Below are 18,826 nucleotides of genomic sequence, written 5' to 3'. Positions count from 1 at the left end.
ATGCGACTGAAGGGTCGTATGGAGCAATGCTAGCCGTCCGATGTAATGGCGGGGGTTTCCACCGTCGATTCAATCAAGAATCCCGAGGAAAGTGCATCACTACAGATTCAATCAAATCGACAACGCGGCATAGTTAACACCCGGAGATAAGTTTGGAGCCAACCTCGAGGTGGTGGATGAGGTGTCAATCTCCGGACAAGTTGCCAATTAATAGATGTATGAAGGGTTCTGTCACTATACTCATCCACATTAAAGTTAACCCAAAAACATTCCAGTTCCGTATGTAGCTGAGGTGGCACAGTAAATGTAGCCGGTGTGAGTCAAGGTCAAACCCAAGGTAATATTGCCCGAGTTTAATCGTCGGGTAAAAACTTTAGTTTTGGTGTTTTTTTTTTTTTTTTTAATTTTCACATAGTTGCGGTGGGGAGATATGACAAGTTACCATCAAACTTGTGATTTCAATAAATTCTTGCAGGATTTTAGAGAAATTAGACCAGAAAAACTCACCGAAAAAGCTTCCAAAAAGTCGCACTAAAGACAACTCGATTTTTAAGTGTATATATATATATATATATATATATATATATATATATATATATATATATATGTATATTGGAATTTTTTTATAAATAATTTAGTTTTTATACAAGTAATTTTTATCTTCAATTAAAAGTAACTTAAAAATTGAAAATAATTTTTAAAATAGTTTATTTTTCGTATAGGTAACTTTTGCCTCAATCCTTATTATGAATCTATATAATAAGGAATTAATTAATTGATATTTCATGGATATATTTTTTAAACAAAAATGATTATTATTAGATTAAATCTGCATCTGATCGCAACAAAGTTACATGGGGCATACATCTATAGTATTCTTATCTGACGGAGTGTCAAGAAAATCAGAGATCCACTATTCACACTGACAAACTCACTAATATCGACTCAGATCAAACTTAGATCCAAAGAACATAGTTACATATAGAGATTTATACATAACTAACATTTGCACGTAGGAGATGAACCTAATATAGACATGACCATAACTGAATATTGACCAATGTAATATAGCTCGATACATTACAAAAAAATGAAATTAACTACCTAGCAAAGCACTTACAGAGTCAATCATTCACTGGAGCTAGCTTGTTCAGGTTGATGTCCTAATCTTCCTTTGCATCCTCGAGCTTATATGAAACCTCTGGAGCATCTTTGTTCAATTTAAGATCCATTACAATACTTCTGAGGGTGTCCACTTCATCCACTAGGCGGGAGAATTGGAATTGCAGGAACATAACCTTGTCTATAAGCCTGATTTAAGAATGTGACATCTGACAAAATTTCACCTACAAGTCATAATCAACTTTCTGAAGAGCACCATTAGTTGTTAGACAATGGAAGCATGGATTATTTGGTGCTAGAGAGTCTGAATCCAGATCAAAGTTCATGATATTATTCTAAACTCAAGGAAGGCTCAAACCAAGGTTGGAGAGGGATGACCATAGACAAATATCTGGCAGAATCTAGAGATGAAGCAGGACTTCAAGAAGATGAAATTTCGAAACAAACTATCATGTACCTTTAGAAATAACCAGTTTCCAAAAAGAAATGCTAGAGAAATTGAGTTGCTAAAAAACCATTTAAGAACCTTTTCTTTCACTGTTCTACAACTCGGAGAAGATCCTATCTTTGAGGAAGTGCCCACCAAACACATAAACTCATAGCAATATAATTAGAAATTTATTGTAGCTCTCGAGACATTCAAATTGGCATTAGAGAAATTTTGAGGTCTAAAATGGGTCTCCTAAGGACTATTATAAAATAATGGTAGAAAGAATAAAACAATATTATATTACATTATCGGATTTTAGAAGAAGGAAGAAAACTACTTTTTCAACTCGTATTTTCAACTTATCTCGCTACGATTTTACTTAAATTTCGAGCAGGAACACTCATTGGATGCATAATTTAATTCCTCATATAAAGAGTACCCATGTTGCATACTTTCGTTGGACCCTGCTACACAAAAAATGAGAAATACATGAAAATTGTGATTGCAATCATGTTTTTCATGTATTTCTCATTTTTCATGTAGGAGGGTCCATTGAAAGTATACGACATGGGTACTCCTTGGATGAGGAATTAAATTATGCATCCATGCCGCTGCTTGAAATTTGAGTCAAACGTTAGTGATATAGCTTGAAAATACGAGTTTAAAAAGTAGTTTTTTATTTTTTAGTCATTTTACTTTTTCACTCCAAAAATGGTGAATCATCCCCCATGGTTGACATCGTCATCTTGAATCCTATTTGTTCTTGTAAAGTTTATTTTGGCTGTATATTTTTGTTTTGAGACCCATTTTAGACCTCCAAATTTCTCTAATGCGATCTCTGTGCTATAACATCCCAAACCTTTTGAATTTAATTTTCCAGCAACAGGGCCTGAACACCAGGTGATCCATGAACAAGGATGCTTAGGTCACCCTAAATTTAAACCCGAGAATTGTAAAAGCCTCAGATGGAGCTCTTTGCAGAGCTTCGAGGGAGGGATTTTGTTGATCGCCATAATTGAGAACAAAACCAAAGCCAAATTAAGAGCCAAATGAGAAGAAAGAACCTCAACGGAAAGGAAAACCAAGTTGTATGAGTCTACAAGGGTGCATCTTGTCAATTTAATTCTCCCCATCCTATCATTCGACACAAATTGAACCTCTCCAACATTTAATTTTCGTGCAAATTGGTTAGATAAATCCATCATTGATCTGAGTGAAGCATAATTCCAATACTCCAGTAGATGAGTGATTGGAGTTCAAGAATGTGAATTCAGGCTCAAGGACTTTGCATGACTTTGGATGAGGTTAATTGACACAGTTCCCTTGGGGAGGGTGTCAACATAACAACGCGAAAGGATCATCCGATGCTCCATTCCATTATTACAAAACATTGTGTATCTTTAAAATGGGATAATCATGTGATGTAGGTGCATCTAACCTAGGCTAATCGTTTACTAGAGGAGTTAGTTTGTAAAAAGGGGATTTAATTATTTATTGTATTTTTATATAGTTTTTAAGAGAGAATGAAGATTATTGTAAATAAGAGAATATTCTAGAGTATTGTGGAGAGGATTATGGATTAGTTATCTCTTATTCAGGGATAAGAGATTAGATGAGAGATGTTACGGATCATGAGAGATATTTTGGGAGTTAGTTTAGGGATTTAGAACCTACTTGGGTTCTAATCCATTTGTATAAATTGAGGTGAGCCTAAGAGGCATGAAAGCATGTAGAAGTGTGTGTGTGAGTGTGAGGAATGAGAGGTCATGAATAGGCCATGATTTCCCCTGTAATTATTTTGTTTTTTTAATTAATCATTTTCAGTTTATGTGTACACCTATTTTGGCATTTTCAGTTTAGCGTTGTGAGCTAATGTTAATGAGTGCAAACTTATAGTTAGATGTTATTTAACCTGCATCAAATTTTGGTATCAGAGCACGTTATGAGAATCGAGCATCTAATTGTTGTGCCAAATGAGTTTGGTGCGGTAATGAAAATTGTTGATGCGGTAAGGTTTAGCGTTGAGACTGAAATTCTTTGTAGCTCATTTTAAAAACCGTCGTATTGCATAAAGAGTATGCTGTCGAGAATTTACATAAGAGTTTAGCAACAAAGAGCGCATCCCGTGTTTATTTAATGCACAATGGTGTTTTCTCACTGTGTATACACAGTGCATACGCTGTTGTTTGCGTGATTTTGCAAGCCAGTGCATACGATGTTTGCATGACTTTGCAAGATGGGAGGTTGAACACTGCATTTGTTGCTGGCTATTTTGGATATACGACATGGAGCACAACACGGGTATGCGCGCTGACACGGTAGTCTCTTCATCCAGTTATTTGTGTTAATGCGTAATACATGCTGCAACGTTGATGGATCATAGTACAACGTTGGAACTCTATGTATTGATTAATGTGTCGTGGAAAGACGTTGACTGTAAAGGGAGCGTCCAATACCATAATAAAAAAATTAGGTTGAGTCTACAATTCGAGAGCTTTGAACATCGTAGATAACATTCAAGTAAAAGTGAATTAATTTTCACTTGGTACGTTGGTGCATATCAATTTTCACTTTGGTACTTTGGTGCATATGTGTGGGGAAAGAAATTTATTGAAGGGAAGGTGAATTAATTTTTTGAAGACTTAAATGAAATACTCATGATATAAGCATGTAAAAGTATGAGAGAATAAGTGGATGAGTCATGCATTGTTTTTATATATGGTGGTACTCGATATTTAAAATTATAATTCCATGTTGAATATACGTGGATTATAAAGGAAAACGTTGTAATTTTAAGTGGAGGTATAAGGGTAAATATGTCATAAAAATAAAACTGAGAGTTATGAGAGAGGGGATTTATGTGGGACTTTGTGAAGGAGTTATGTTTTTTTTGTTTGTATCACTTTGATAAAGGGTGATACTATAAGGGATTGTTAACATAATGTTATTGAGTCATGAAAGGAGAGTTACGTTATAAAGGTTGAGTTAAATAAAAGAAAGTCATGAAAAGTTTTGAGATTTTTGTCACAAGTGAATTTGAGAGTATTTTTGAGTTGAATCAAATTAAAATTTGAGTTATTATACTCGACACCCAAGGTCCATTAAAAGTTGACATAAAATTAAAAGTTTGGAGTCAAAAGGAAATTTAGAGTCAAGTCAAAAGTGTCATTGAATGTAATGGGTGCATGATTTGTGGAGCTCGACACCCAAAGTCTGGTCAAAATGTTGTAAGGACAATTTGAAGAGTTACTGCAGTTGTTGTTTGCAACAAAAATGAGCAAAGGAGTGCTTATAAAGAAGGCTTAAGTGAAGTGAACCATTGACCAAGTTCAAAGGAGATAACTTGGTAAAGTGTTAGTTCAATTGCAGGTTACAGTGAACAAGGTGAAGTTCACGAAAGAAGATGAAGATGGATCAATAGAAAAGTCACAACAATACCATAGAAGTTAGCATTGCTAATGAAGAGAAAGAGATCATGGAATTGAAGGCACGACTTGACACACTGATCAGGTGCTCAGAATTATGCTAAAAAATCAAAGTGTCATAATCTTGGCAAAATCAGCATCAAATTGAAGAGCTCGGCATTTTAAATCCAACGGTGTGAACGACACTCCAATCTGAGTTCGTATGCAGAAGACAGAGCAAGTCAAAGTTCAAGTTTGACTTGTCTATGTGGCAGGATTGGATGACATGACAAGGGTTCCAGCGAATGGGGAAGCGCCAAGTGGCAGGTTGCCACTCGGTCCCACATATCACATATCAGGAAAAAAAAGAGGCGCAGGTTAAGAATCATCCCCTGCAAATCGTACCGAAACCTCATTGTTATTATTTGTTACCACTGATAAAGTGATGATTGCGATAGACTGCCATACATGGGATTTTATGTGTTGCATTTTAGTGTTCTAGCTGGTTCGTCATATCGCACCGCTTATGTCCCTGTAGCCGATTATCGATTGCGATGAGCACCCCGGACGCAGGAATTTTATATGACACAGTTTAATACCCCGACGGGTTTGCAATACCATTGATATTATCATCGTCCGCCACCGTGTTGAACTTCATCGATTATGATGAGCGGAAGGTTTCGGACGTGGGAATTTTATACATTGCAGTTAATTATCCCATAAGGTATGCAATATCGCATCACAACCTTTTGCTATGTTAAGAGCCCGCAACACTTGTCGATTGCGATTGCAATAAGGCCGACATAATATAGCCCGCTGAACGGCGAATTCCTCGCTCTATTATTGGACTTTGGAGTGAAAATGGGGTTTTTGGTTGGTTTTAGAGCATTTAGTGGAAGAACTGGGAGAAGTCATAACTTCTTCAGTTCTTATCCAAATTGGATGCAAAAGGAGGCTAGATAGCGATTTTTTAGTATTCTGAACTCATTGAGACATGTTTCAGAGGAATTTGAGAAATGTAAACACACTTTTAACACATATTTCATTAAAATTGGAAATATTTTATTACAAGGACATCACTAGAATTGAGATTTTTGGTTATTTTGAAATTCTAGATCCACTATTTACTTCCAAATTTAATGAAATATGTGTTTTTTGTTGTAATTTGATCATAATATAGAGGCCCAAGCCATTGGAATATGGACCAAGGAGACGTAGCCCAAGAGGGGTGAACTCCTTTATCATGTGCTTGTTGTGTGTTGTATTTTGATGTTCTTTTCTATTATTTTGTTGTTGTTCAACATATATTTTTATGTTAATTTGTTTATAGCATTTACATAAGAAAATCTCATGGGAATCAGTTAATTAAAAAAAAGTATTGAATCTTTAAGAACTTGATAAGAAAATGATAAGCATCTTGGGTTTTATTCTGAATGGGGAATTAACACAACATTACTAATATGCTCCATTTCAGATCAAGTTGGTATCAGAGCACTTGTTTTTGCTTACTAGATTTTCTTTTTGAAAGAAGGATTTAATTGTTTGAAAGTTTATGTCATACTTACAAGGTTAAAACTAAAAAGAGGAGAAGGAAAGCTAGTTGAAAGCCCTATAGTTGGCTCAAGGGGAATAAGAGCAAGGTTTCCAAAGTCTTCTACACCAGTACATCCTCAAGTTGCAAAAGTTGCAATTGAGTCTCTAGAGATCATGTATCATGAATGAGAACCTATCATGACAGAATATGAAGAGACCTTCAGAAAGGATTTCTTTGATATGACAGACATGGTTAAGGTCTTCTATGAAGAGAGGAATAACAGGTTGCAAGGAGAGAGTTCCAAACCTCCCAACGGAGAAGGCTCTTCATGAGGAGGTAATGGAAAAGAGGATAAAGGAAAAGGATGGAATGGGAACGGTGGAAAAATTCCACCATCTCTGCCATCTTCTTCATCTTCTTCTTTGAAAGCATCTTCACCCTCTTCCACTAATACCACCACTACTCAGTGATCATCATTCTTTGAAAGGAACTGGTAAATCACCTTTTCTACATCTTGATGTTAAATTCGAGTCGCCTATGTACAATAGTGAAGTGAATGCAAAGAAGTTGGATAACTGGATACGTCAGTTGGAGGTGTATTGTAGAATTTAGAACCTTCAAGAGGATGATATCAAAATTCAATTGGCTTCATTGAGAATGGAGGGTGCAACACTTGTATGGTAGGAATAAAGGACTCAAGACGAGATAAAAAAACATGGTAAGATCTCTATTTCTTGGAATGATTTCATTGTTTCTATAAAAAGGTAGTTCTACCCTTTAGCTCATATGCAAAAATCTACCATGAATTGGCAAAATTTCAAACAGTTAAAATGTCAAAATGTGTAAGAGTATACTTAAGAGTTTAGGAAAAGAGCTCTTATGCTAGCAGTAGAGTTATAGTCACAAGATACTTTGCTAAAATACATAGGAGGATTTCATAGGTATCTTCGACATACCATTCTTATGTTTAGTCCACGAATCTTGATGAGGTCTTTGTTCAAGCTAGACACCTTGAAGAAAGAGGGAAAATGTACAAGAAAAAGGTAAGAAGAAGCCATTTCAGAGTGGCGAAAAAGGGAAGAAATTTAAAGGAAAGCAGAAGAAAAATGATTCTGTTAAGAAAGAAGGTGTTGACAGTGCTGGACCTGCCAACATGTCAGGGGATCTCCCTGGTAAGAAGTCCCAACTACAGCTCAGACCATTTGGTGGAGGAGTCCCAGCAGTGGGTCATATGATATCGCCTTGACCGTGGTTTTGCGCAGAGGCAAGTAAGATGTCCCTGTTGGTAGCAACGGTGTGACATGCATAGCAAGACAAGGAAGGTGCATGAGCGGTTCGAACACACGGAAAGTGAGGTGAGTGTGCCCCTTGGAAACCTATGGAAGCACGTGACTTGGAAGGTAACACACGAGTGAAAATGCATAACAAATTGGAAAGAAAGTAAGCTAACAATCCAAAGTGATGGTTAAACCAACAACACATCTCAATAAGATCCATACATACTTATACAGAAAGATTCCATACATGCATGCGTAAGAAAATAGATACATATATCATTAGAGTAAACAAGATAGCTGAAATACAATAAAAACATATGCGTGCAATGCGTTGATTCTATTATATTAAGAAGTGAAAGTTCCAATCATACATTACAACCATGACCAACCACTAGTCCCGATAGCGGAACATTATAGTCACTTACGCCTGCTCCTCCAAAGAGATGTACTAGCTCTGAACTGTGGAGAAGCCAAGGCTCGTTACAATACTCTCCAAGATTTCTCTAAGATACTCCTATCGGAAGCTTGGATGACCAAAAGCCTCTACAATGAGTTATGATGTACTATATATAGCAAAGGGTGGGGTGACCCTTGACATTCCCCTTTGTGACTGTTCACCTCCCTCATGACTCTTCACCTACTCTATGACTATTACATTCAACTATCGACACTTGAAATTTCACTTGACAAGATGTTACATACAATATGCACATGTACCCATGTGAGACGAAATAGGCTTGAGCAAGAAATGCAAGCTATCACTAACACTCGAACAATTGTGGTAAAGACCAAATCTTAGACATCCTCGTGATCATCGATGATGGCAAACTGATGCTAAGCTTGGTCGCCCATGATCGTGTCCGTGCGCTCAATGGTGACATCTTGCTGAAAGTGAACTCTTGCCTCTGTTGCATCCGGGTACACTGATATGGCTCCTTTGTCCAACTCGTCTGATAACATGCACATCATTGTCTTGAGTGTAGCTGGACCAACAACATACTGATGCATAGTGTATGTGCTGATCTCCAAGTGTGTGTTGGTGACCATGCACATCAACTTGTCGAAATACATGTTCAACTCCAGTCAGACTTGCTTCTTGTCTTTGCCTCGGTGAGTGTGCCAAATGGGTGAGATCACATGCGTGTGCACAATGACATCCATGCTCCTAATCACATTTGCATGTGGTCGACAACACTGCTCACCCTGTCTACTCCAAACTAGTTGTTGTATGGGTCCATAACTTATATGGGGGCAGTTTCATCGGTTTGTGGATGTTGCGCCTCCTGTTATACTTGTTCCCACTGCAACTCCTTCTCTCATCTGTGCAACTCCTGTTCTTCCTTGAGTTGCCGCTTTAGTACTTGTAACTCCTCTACATTAGTGTGATCCTCTTGTCGCATGATCGCCTCATAGCCTCAATCTCCAAAGCTGCTTTCATCACAAGTGGATCTGCTTGAGCTTGCAACTTTGTTCCACCTCTACGCTATCAACAACCTTCCTCTTGCATTTTGCACATGTAGGTGTGCTACCTTTAGCTATTGTTGATGGTGCTACTTGCTGTGACGTCGCTGCCATTTCATCTTGGTATCCTTGTCCATGAACAACTTGATGTCCTCATAGATAGGCAAGTTCATAGACACTTGATCGACTACATCCTCAATTGTGCTCTAAACGGTATCTTCAACTCTACTCTCCTGGAAGCCATTGTACCTGTGCTGCTGAGAGGCATATGAACACCTGTGATACCTGGAGAAATAGAAACACTCATGACAAGAAATCTATTAGTCGAAAACCAAAATAAACCAGATGACTGACATGTAACATACCTATGTGACTGTCTTTGAAGATTATGCAATTTCACTGGAAGGCTAGGAGACTGACTGCCAAAACTATGTAATGCACAGTACGAGCTATTGGGAGGCTGACTGACTATTGGAACTACGCAATGGATAGTCTAGCCTAGCCTACCGAGGATGGAAACTGTGCAATGCACAATTTCAATCAGCAGTGACATGTAAACCACCAAACTGCATTACGCAGTTTCTGGGACTAGCAAGGCACTGCCTCCCATAATTTCACAATGGAAGCCTAGAGGTCAATGTTGGGCCAAACTTACACAATTTCTGAAGGGAAGGCAGAGCCTTCACTTCCAAAAATGCACAATGCTAGATGTGCAAGGCAAGGTCCAGGCCAAGGCAGCCCAAACCCGCCGACGGGCGACTGAAAACATGAGAAGTCTGAATGCATGGTGAAACTGAGTGTAAACAAGAGCGAATGATCATGCATGCAAACAATAAGTGAAGGGTTTAGAAAACGGGAAAGCATGCATGTGTGTGAAGCAAGTTGCCGCAATGACGACCGTTAGTGCAAAAAGAGTGTCATGCATGTGACAAGAGTAAGATGCTAATGAAAACTGAAACGGTGCTTCTACAAGCTAACATACATTAAAACGACAACAAGAATTCATTGAAATCATGCAAACAACACTTACACAAAGAAAAACACAAAAAGCGACAGAAACGCAGTGCAAGACATGACAAGCAGACCTACCTTGAAACAACTAAGTTGAAGGTGCCGAAGACTCATGGATGTGATGTGGGATGTTAGAGCTACATGATCGATGTGAGGAATGAGCTCTGCAGTGTCTGGTTCATAACTTTTGATAAGATTGAGGTTATGGCACATATGCCACAAATCTAGGAAAAAGTGACACTTGGCGAGAGGTTTCTAACATGAGCTTTGCATGTAACCTCCAGCTACAAAAAATAGATCCCTAGATCTAGGGATGTCTTTTGCATGTTGCCTTTTGATATTTCAGGAAGAGCAGCCCATGCATGAAAATCAGTTTTTCTCGGTCTCGAAGGGAACCGGTCAACCTGAAGGCGCATGCAAAAGCCAGATAGTTAGGGAGAGGGATCTGCGCAGTTTCTGAGCTGAGATGGGCTAGTTGTCCTAGAGGGATTTCACAATTTTTGGGAGGAGCAGGTGACTGCTACCCAGAATTTCACAATTTCCGGGAGGAGCTGGGTTGGCTTTCCTAAAGGGATTGCACATTTTTTGGGAGAAGCGGGTGACTGCTGCCTAGAATTGTGCAATTTCTGGGCTGAGCTGCAGTGCTAGGCCAGATTGTGCAGTTTTTTGAAAGGAAGATTGTCTAACTGTTCTAAGCAATTTTGGAGCCCAACAGGTTGCCTGGTTGATTTGCGCAATTTCTGGAGGGAAGGATGGTTCCCCTCCATAATTGCACAATTTTTTGGGGGAGTGTCTGAGCCAGCAATTAACATAAGTCTAGAATGGTAGCCTATGAAGCGAGTGAAACAAATTGATATGCGTAGGCTGGAAAGCCACTGAAAAACGCATGAAGCCTATGTACTTGACAGTGCAAGACATTCTGTTAGGATGGTTGATAAGGAGGCTCCAAAATGAAGCTAAGGAAAAATTTTGGAGGGTGGTTGTAGCCGCTACAACAGAAGGGGAGAAACCCGTGTGCAAGAATTATTCCAAAGAGAGCCATGATGAAGCGTATTGCTGGAAGCTTCATCCAGAATTAAGACCAAAGAAATTTAACAATAAAGGGAAACAGAGGACAAACGCTGCAGCTCAACAAGACTTGGCTTCTGGCTCAGCAGATGAAACCAAGATTGCAACCACAGTCACTAAGGGAAAAGCCATGGAAAAAGCAAGCAAAGAGGAAGCCATGGCAAGCACCAGCATAATAAATAACTCCAATAACTCTCTGAATGAGGAAAAGGAAATTAAGCTATTCCATATCAGAGTTATTTCCAAATACACCAAGATTGATATGTTGTTTGACAGTGGATCTCAAGCAAATTTAATTTCTACAAACTTGGTCAAGAAGTTGAATCTGGAAACCATGCCTCATCATAAACCGTATCCGTTGGGTTGGATAAACAAGGATGCTAGTTTGCAAGTTACACAGAAATGTGTTTTCAGGTTTGCAATCACTCCCAATTTCATTGATGAAGTCGAAGTAGACATTGTGCCATTGGATATTTCTGGGATTGTGTTGGAAATCCCGTATTTGTATGACAAGAAAGTCATTTTTGATAGATTTGAGAACAAATGTAATTTTTTCAAAGATGGTATGGAGTATATTGTGAGAGCCTATCACAGAAAGCTTAGTCCATCTTTAGCAAGCGCAGGGGAAATGAAGGGACTGGTCAATTCCAAGAAGATTCTCGTGCTCCTTATGATCAAGTAGAAGAATGACTCAAAGCAGGAATCATTTGTAGGTTGTGACGTGAAGTGAATTGGTTGATGCGGTCAATCAATATGGAGACATGTTTCAAGAACAAAAAGGATTTCCACCAAAAAGAGGAATTCAACACGAAATTTAGCTACAGCAGGACTCTCCACTCCCAAACATCGATATGTATCGATTGTCAATTCTGGAAAGTTTAGAAATTAAGAAACAAGTCCAGGAATTCTTGGATAAAGGTGTAATTCGTCCCTTGACCTCACCATGTGGTTCACAAATTGTATTGGTACCAAAAAAAGATGGAACCTGGGGCATGTTTGTAGATTATCGAGCTTTTAATAATATTACAATAAAGAATCGATACCCACTGCCTAGAATAGATGATTTGCTAGATCAGTTGAAAAATAAAAAATATTTCACTAAATTAGACTTGAGAAGTGGATATCATCAAGTAAGAATAGCTGAGGAGGATATTTGGAAGACTTCTTTTAAAACCAAACAGGGGTTGTTTGAGTGGTTGGTTATGCATTTAGGTCTTTGCAATGCTCCAACTACATTCATGAGAGTTCTGAATGATGTTTTAAGATCATTTCTTGATGAGTTTGTAATATGCAACATTTATTTCATTCATCCACCAATTTATCCAACTTTTTGTTGAGTTTGTAATTTTCTCGAGCATCTCTGAGATACAACCTAGGAGAGTTTCTTGGGCTGATAACATTAATTGGCGCCGTTGCCGGGGAGAGGAGAATCGAAGCTCAGCTTCCCTGGGAGAACGACACAGCTTCAAGCTTTGATGATAGACAAGGCTTGAACACAGTTTTTGGTTGTAATCATCTATCTGGCGACTCCATCGGAGGAAGACCAACCTTTGGCGACTCCAAATTGAAGTTCTGGCTCAGTTTGTGAGACACACTCGAAGAAATCCTCAGAAATCACCTGCTGAACCAGTGCCTGAACCTGAGAGGATTGTTAAATCGAAGAAAGCTTCACAGAAAGGGGCATCAGGATCAGGTAAGCCTAATAAATCTCATGCATCTCTGAAAGATAAAGTGATTGTTGAAGATTTACAGTTTGAAGGTTTAGAGTACAACACTGTTAATAAGGAAAAATCTTCAAAGGTTAGTTCAACCCCTTGTTCAGTTAGTTCCCCTTTGGATCTCATTCCAAAGAAAGCATCTCATTCAGTCCAAAACATCCCTTTATCTCTGCCATCCATCACATCACTCCCTACCATTCAATCTGCTAGTATTCTTCCAAATATTCCAATCATGGCAGGACAACAAGCACCTACGAGGATTGAAAGAATTGTAGCTGCCAGATATGGACCTTTGGTATTGCCTGTGCCTTTAAATCCTATGCCTATGGGGGAATATCAAAAATATATGCCTAAGTTTACTGGTACAGAGGGAGTAACAACCGAAGAACACCTTGAAGCTTTTTACAGTTATGCTGATGATTTAGATATAAGTGAAAATGATGTGTGGATGAGAGATTTTGTCCAGAGCCTTGATGGAGAGGCTAGGAAGTGGTTTAGAGAATTACCCCAGAGATCTATAACAGATATTAAAGCCTTAGATGATGCATTTTTGAAGCAATGGGGAGATAAAAAGGATTTGCTGTATTACCACACTGAGTCTGATAACTTGAAGAGGGAAAATGGCGAATCAATACCTGATTTTAATAAATGATTCAATCGAATTTATAGTAAGATACCAGCGGAGGTAAAACCTACCCCACCTCTGCCAAAATCACTTATTCCAATGCTTTTGACTCTGATTTATGCTTATTATTGAGAGAAAGGAGATGTGCTACGCTGGCAGATATGCAGGATGCAGCGCTAGAAGTAGAGTCTAATATCATGGCTGTAGAAAAGCTCAAAAGTCAAGCTGATAGAAGAAGACATAGAAATCAGGCATCTATTTCTTCTACTTCTTCTTCAGAGCCAAAATTAGATAAGCTGACTAAGATGATAGAGTCATTGGCTGCTGAAATTTCTAAGCTGAAGGTTGAACAGAATTCAGGGAAAACAATGTAGCAAAACACATTTGCTCCAAGAAATCCAAATCCTTTCAGAAGAGCAAATGAGCAGTTGCAAACAATGCAGAGGGGTGAAGAAACAAAGGAAGAACAGAAAGTTAAAGCTCCCTTCCAAAATGTAGTCATGGAGGAGGAACAATTTGAAGAAGATGAGGATCAGATTCACTGTATGGAAGATAAAGGCAGCGCTGCATTTTTTACATTGGCTGAGTATGAACAATCATTGTTGCAGGAGCAAAACAATCAAGAATGGGACAGAGGAGCTATTCTACAATCTGGTGAACAGCAACAGAGATATAACCTGAGATCAAATGCAAAGAATGTCAAAGAAAATCCTGCACAAAGAGCTGCTGTCCAAACAGAACCACAGAATATCAAGCAGAGAAGACCAGCAGCTGATCCAGTCATCCTCAAAGCTCCAGTTCAAGAGGTAAAAAGTTCTGATAAATCATCTTCTTCTTTCAGCTTTGAGTCAGAAGTTCAGAAATTGAAAATATATGTGCCTCTGGTTGAGTTGGTGAAGAGTGAAGTGTTTAGAAAGCCCATCTTTGAAGCCCTTGAGCTAGAAACCAAACAAACCTCCACTGACTCTGTTAATTTGCAAGATGACAAGCCTGCCATTGTGCTCAGCCCTATGATTGAACCTGCTGATAATAATTCTCCATCTTTTTATGTCTCATTGACCATTCATGACAAAATCCTCCACAATTGCTTGCTAGACACAGGGGCCAGCCACAATCTAATGCCTAAAGCTGTCATGGAAGAGTTAGGCCTTGATATCACTAGACCCTATCATGATTTATTTTCTTTTGATTCAAGGAAGGTGAAATGTCTTAGATTGATTAAAGATCTGGCCATTACCTTAACTCAGTTGCCCATGAAGAGTATGATGATGGATATTGTGGTAGCAGATGTCCCTCCTAAGTTTGGCATGCTGCTGTCCAGAGGGTGGATTAAGAGACTAGGTGGGACATTACAGAATGATCTATCTTATGCAACTATCCCAGTGTTTGGAGGAGAAAGCAGAAGATTATATAGAGAGACACATCTGGCATACATCATTAGTGACGAGAAGAATCCTACAAATCATCCTATATATGCAGTGGACACTGATTTTGGAGCATGTATTCTCCAAATAGAAAAATCTTAGAAGGCCGAAATGCAACTCAGGAAACCAACGATGCAGGCTGAGGAAAAGCAAGGAAGTCAGGTTTGGGAGATGTTCTTTGATGGAGCATGTTCCAGGGAGACTGTAGGAGTAGGGGTAGTGCTGATATCTCCACAAAAAGAAAGCATTCAGTTGTCTTTTAAGATGGTTTTTCAAGTGACAAACAATATAGCAGAATATGAGGCTTTGCTGTTGCACCTTAATGCAGCCAAAGGCAGAGGAATCAAGAATCTGCAGGTGTTTGAATATGCTGATGTGATTGTTCAGCAAGTAAATAAAACATTTCAGGCAAAGCACCCAAGGTTGAAGGCATACAGAGATGAGGTATGGAGAATTAGGGATTCCTTTGATTACTTCTGTATTTCATATATTCCTAGAGGTTAAAATCAGCTTGCTGATTCCCTTACTGTTTCTGCTAGTCTATTTATACCTCCCATGCCTCCCAGGTTAGTTTATGAAGTCCAAATCAAGTACGAACCTTCCTTACCTGACAATGTCCACCATTGGAGAGTCTTTGAAGATGATGATGAATTAAATAGGTTCCTTCAAGTCATTGATGAGTTTTCTGAAATGCAAATTGACCAAGAGGATGATGCCTTGGAAGAAAAACCCCACTCCCAACTTAGAAATAAAATTGGTAAAGACAACATAGTTTAGCTTCCTAGTAATCATATTCCTAAAGGTCTGATTCCTCCTGAGAGACTGTTTGAACAAAATGATGTGCCTTACAAAGCTGCCCAAAAAGAAGACCAATCTGCAGTCTGTAAGCATGATATAGGAAGTCCAGGTCAGTCTAGATATGTAAATTTGTCTACTCATTTGTCTGCTGATCAAAGTGCTGAATATTGAAATTTAATGAGGCAATTTGCTGATGTGTTTGCCAGGGAGTATAGTGACCTGGAAACTTATGATAAGAATATAATTCAGCATAAAATCCCTCTGGAGAAAGACATAATACCATTCAAACAGAAGCTGAGACCAATAAATCCTATGCTTCTTCCTCTAATTGAAAAAGAAATTAAAAAGCTGCTGGCTGCCAAGATTGTAATCCCTCTCAGATATTCCAAATGGGTAGCTAATCTAGTGGTTGTGAGGAAGAAAAGTGGTGAAATCAGACTCTGTGTTGATTTCAGAAATTTAAACAAATGTTCCAAGAAAGACAACTATCCTCTACTCAAGATGGAGCATTTGCTGCAAAAGGTCTCAGGTGCCAAAGTAATGTCTTTCTTGGATGGTTTTTCAGGCTTTAATGAGATTGCTATGCACCCAGATGATCAAGAAAAGACTGCGTTCACCACTCCTTGGGGCACTTTTATGTATGCCAAAATGCCATTTGGATTGATGAATGTTGGAGCCACCTCTGAGTGAGCTATGGATATAGCATTTCTGGGAGAGAAGAGAAAATTTGTGCTTATCTACCTAGATGATATAACAATTTACTCCAGCAACCATCAATATCATTTGCAGCATTTGGAAAAAGTGTTCTTGAAGTGCAGGAGGTTTGGAATATCAGTCAATCCCAAAAAATCTCAATTTTCTTTGAATGAAGGCAAGCTGTTAGGACATGTTGTGTCTGCTGCAGGTGTTCAAATTGACCCAGAAAGAGTCAAAGCAATTCAAACTTTGTCTGTCCCTAGATCAAAGAAGGATATTCAGTCCTTTCTGGGCAAAATTAATTTTGTCAGGAGATTTATTCCAAATTTTGCAGAATTGGTTAAGCATGTGACCTCCATGTTGAAAAAAGGATCAGAGGTAAGATGGAATGATACAGCAAGACAATCCTTTGAGTCCATTAAGAAAGCTATTATGGAGGCTCCCACATTAATAAGTCCACATTACAGTAAGGAGGTCCATGTATTCTCTTTTGCCTCTGAAGACACCATTGCAGCAATTTTATTGCAGGCAGATGAAGAAGGTTCAGAACATCCAGTAGCTTTTTTCAGTAAGAACTTGAGGGATGCTGAACTGAGGTATGATATTATAGAAAAACAAGCATATGCTCTCATTAAATCCTTAAATGCTTTCAGAGTTTATATCTTGCATTCAAAAATAATTGCATATGTACCCTTTGCTGCAATAAACGATGTCCTAACACAACCTGATGTTGATGGAAGAAGGGAAAAATGGATTGCAAAAATGATAGAATTTAACATAGAGCTGAAGCCCACCAAGTTGGTTAGAGGTCAGGGGCTTGCCAAGATATTGGTTGAGGAAAATTGCAGGTCTTTAGATATTGATTTCCTGTGCACAATTGCAGCAAGTGGTCAGACAAATGAAGAAGAAGAAACAACTGAAACAGAGACAAAGCAGTCAGTGGCTGATAATCTAGCTTCTTGTAATTGGTATGCTGAAATAATTAATTTTTTGCTGAAGCTATAGATCCCTTCAGGATTTACTCAAAGTCAGGCTAGAACTTTAAAACTCAGAGCAACAAAGTATTGCATTAATGAAAATCTACTTTACTGGAGAGATCCATCTGGAATATTTTTAAGGTTTCTAGACAAAGAACAATCAAAAGAAGCTATGCGGCAGTTTCATTCCAGCATGTGTGGAGGGCACCATTATTGGAAAACCACTACCCATAAAATTCTCAGAGCTGGGTACTATTGGCCCACTTTATTTTCTGATGTATTTTCTTTTGTTAAATCTTGTGACAGGTGCCAAAGATTTGAAGGAAAACAACAGTTGAAATCCCTACCCTAAAACCAATTCAGGAAAAAGGACCTTTTCAGCAATGGGGCTTGGATTTCATTGGAGAAATCAATCCACATTCCAGTGGCCAGCACAAATGGCTATTAGTAGCCACTGATTATTTCACAAAGTGGATTGAAGCAGTCCCTACAAGGAAGGCTGATCATAATGTGGTCATGAAGTTTTAACAGAGAATATCTTCAACAGATTTGGTTGTCCACAGAAATTAGTCATAGATAATGCAGCAGCTTTCAGAGCAAAGGAATTGGTGGAAATGTGTGATTCAATGGGTATGAAACTTGTTCATTCCACCTCATATTATCCATAGGGAAATGGTCTAGCAGAATCCTCTAATAAAATCCTGATCAGAATAATTAAAAAGCTGTTAGAGGACAATAAAAAGAATTGGGATTCAAAGCTCAAGTATGCACTGTGGGCTGACAGAGTGACCATTAAAAAGTCCGCAGGCAATTCTCCTTTCAAGCTGGTATATGGCACTGAGACTGTATTTCCAATTCATCTAATTCTCCCTGTGGCAAAATTCCTTCAAGAAGAGCAGGATTAGGAAGAATACATGGCAAAGAGGATCACTGATCTAGCAGAAATACATCAGATTAGAGAACAACTGGTTGAAAGGGCTGCAGCACATCAAAGAAAGGTCAAGGAAGCCTTTGACAAGAAGGAAAAAACAAATAATTTTCAGGTTGGCGACTTGGTTTTGAAATGGTATGCACTAAAGGAGAAGAAAGGCAATCATGGGAAGTTTGATGCTTTTTGGACAGGTCCTTTCATCATTTCACAGGTTCAAGGGAACAACACCTTCATACTGAAAAGTATGGGAGGAGAGACAGTTTTTGATGGCCCAGTTAATGGGCGGTTTTTGAAAGTTTATGTTGTTTAAGGTCTTTTGGCCTTAAAGGCTGTAGATATTTTGTTTTTAT

The sequence above is a fragment of the Pinus tabuliformis genome, chromosome 6 (assembly GCF_031772625.1).
Source record: "Pinus tabuliformis cultivar Carrire ecotype Pingquan chromosome 6, CPIR1, whole genome shotgun sequence".
Lineage (NCBI taxonomy): Eukaryota > Viridiplantae > Streptophyta > Pinopsida > Pinales > Pinaceae > Pinus > Pinus tabuliformis.
The sequence above is the reverse complement of the archived record's forward strand: the minus strand, read 5'-3'. Positions refer to the sequence as shown.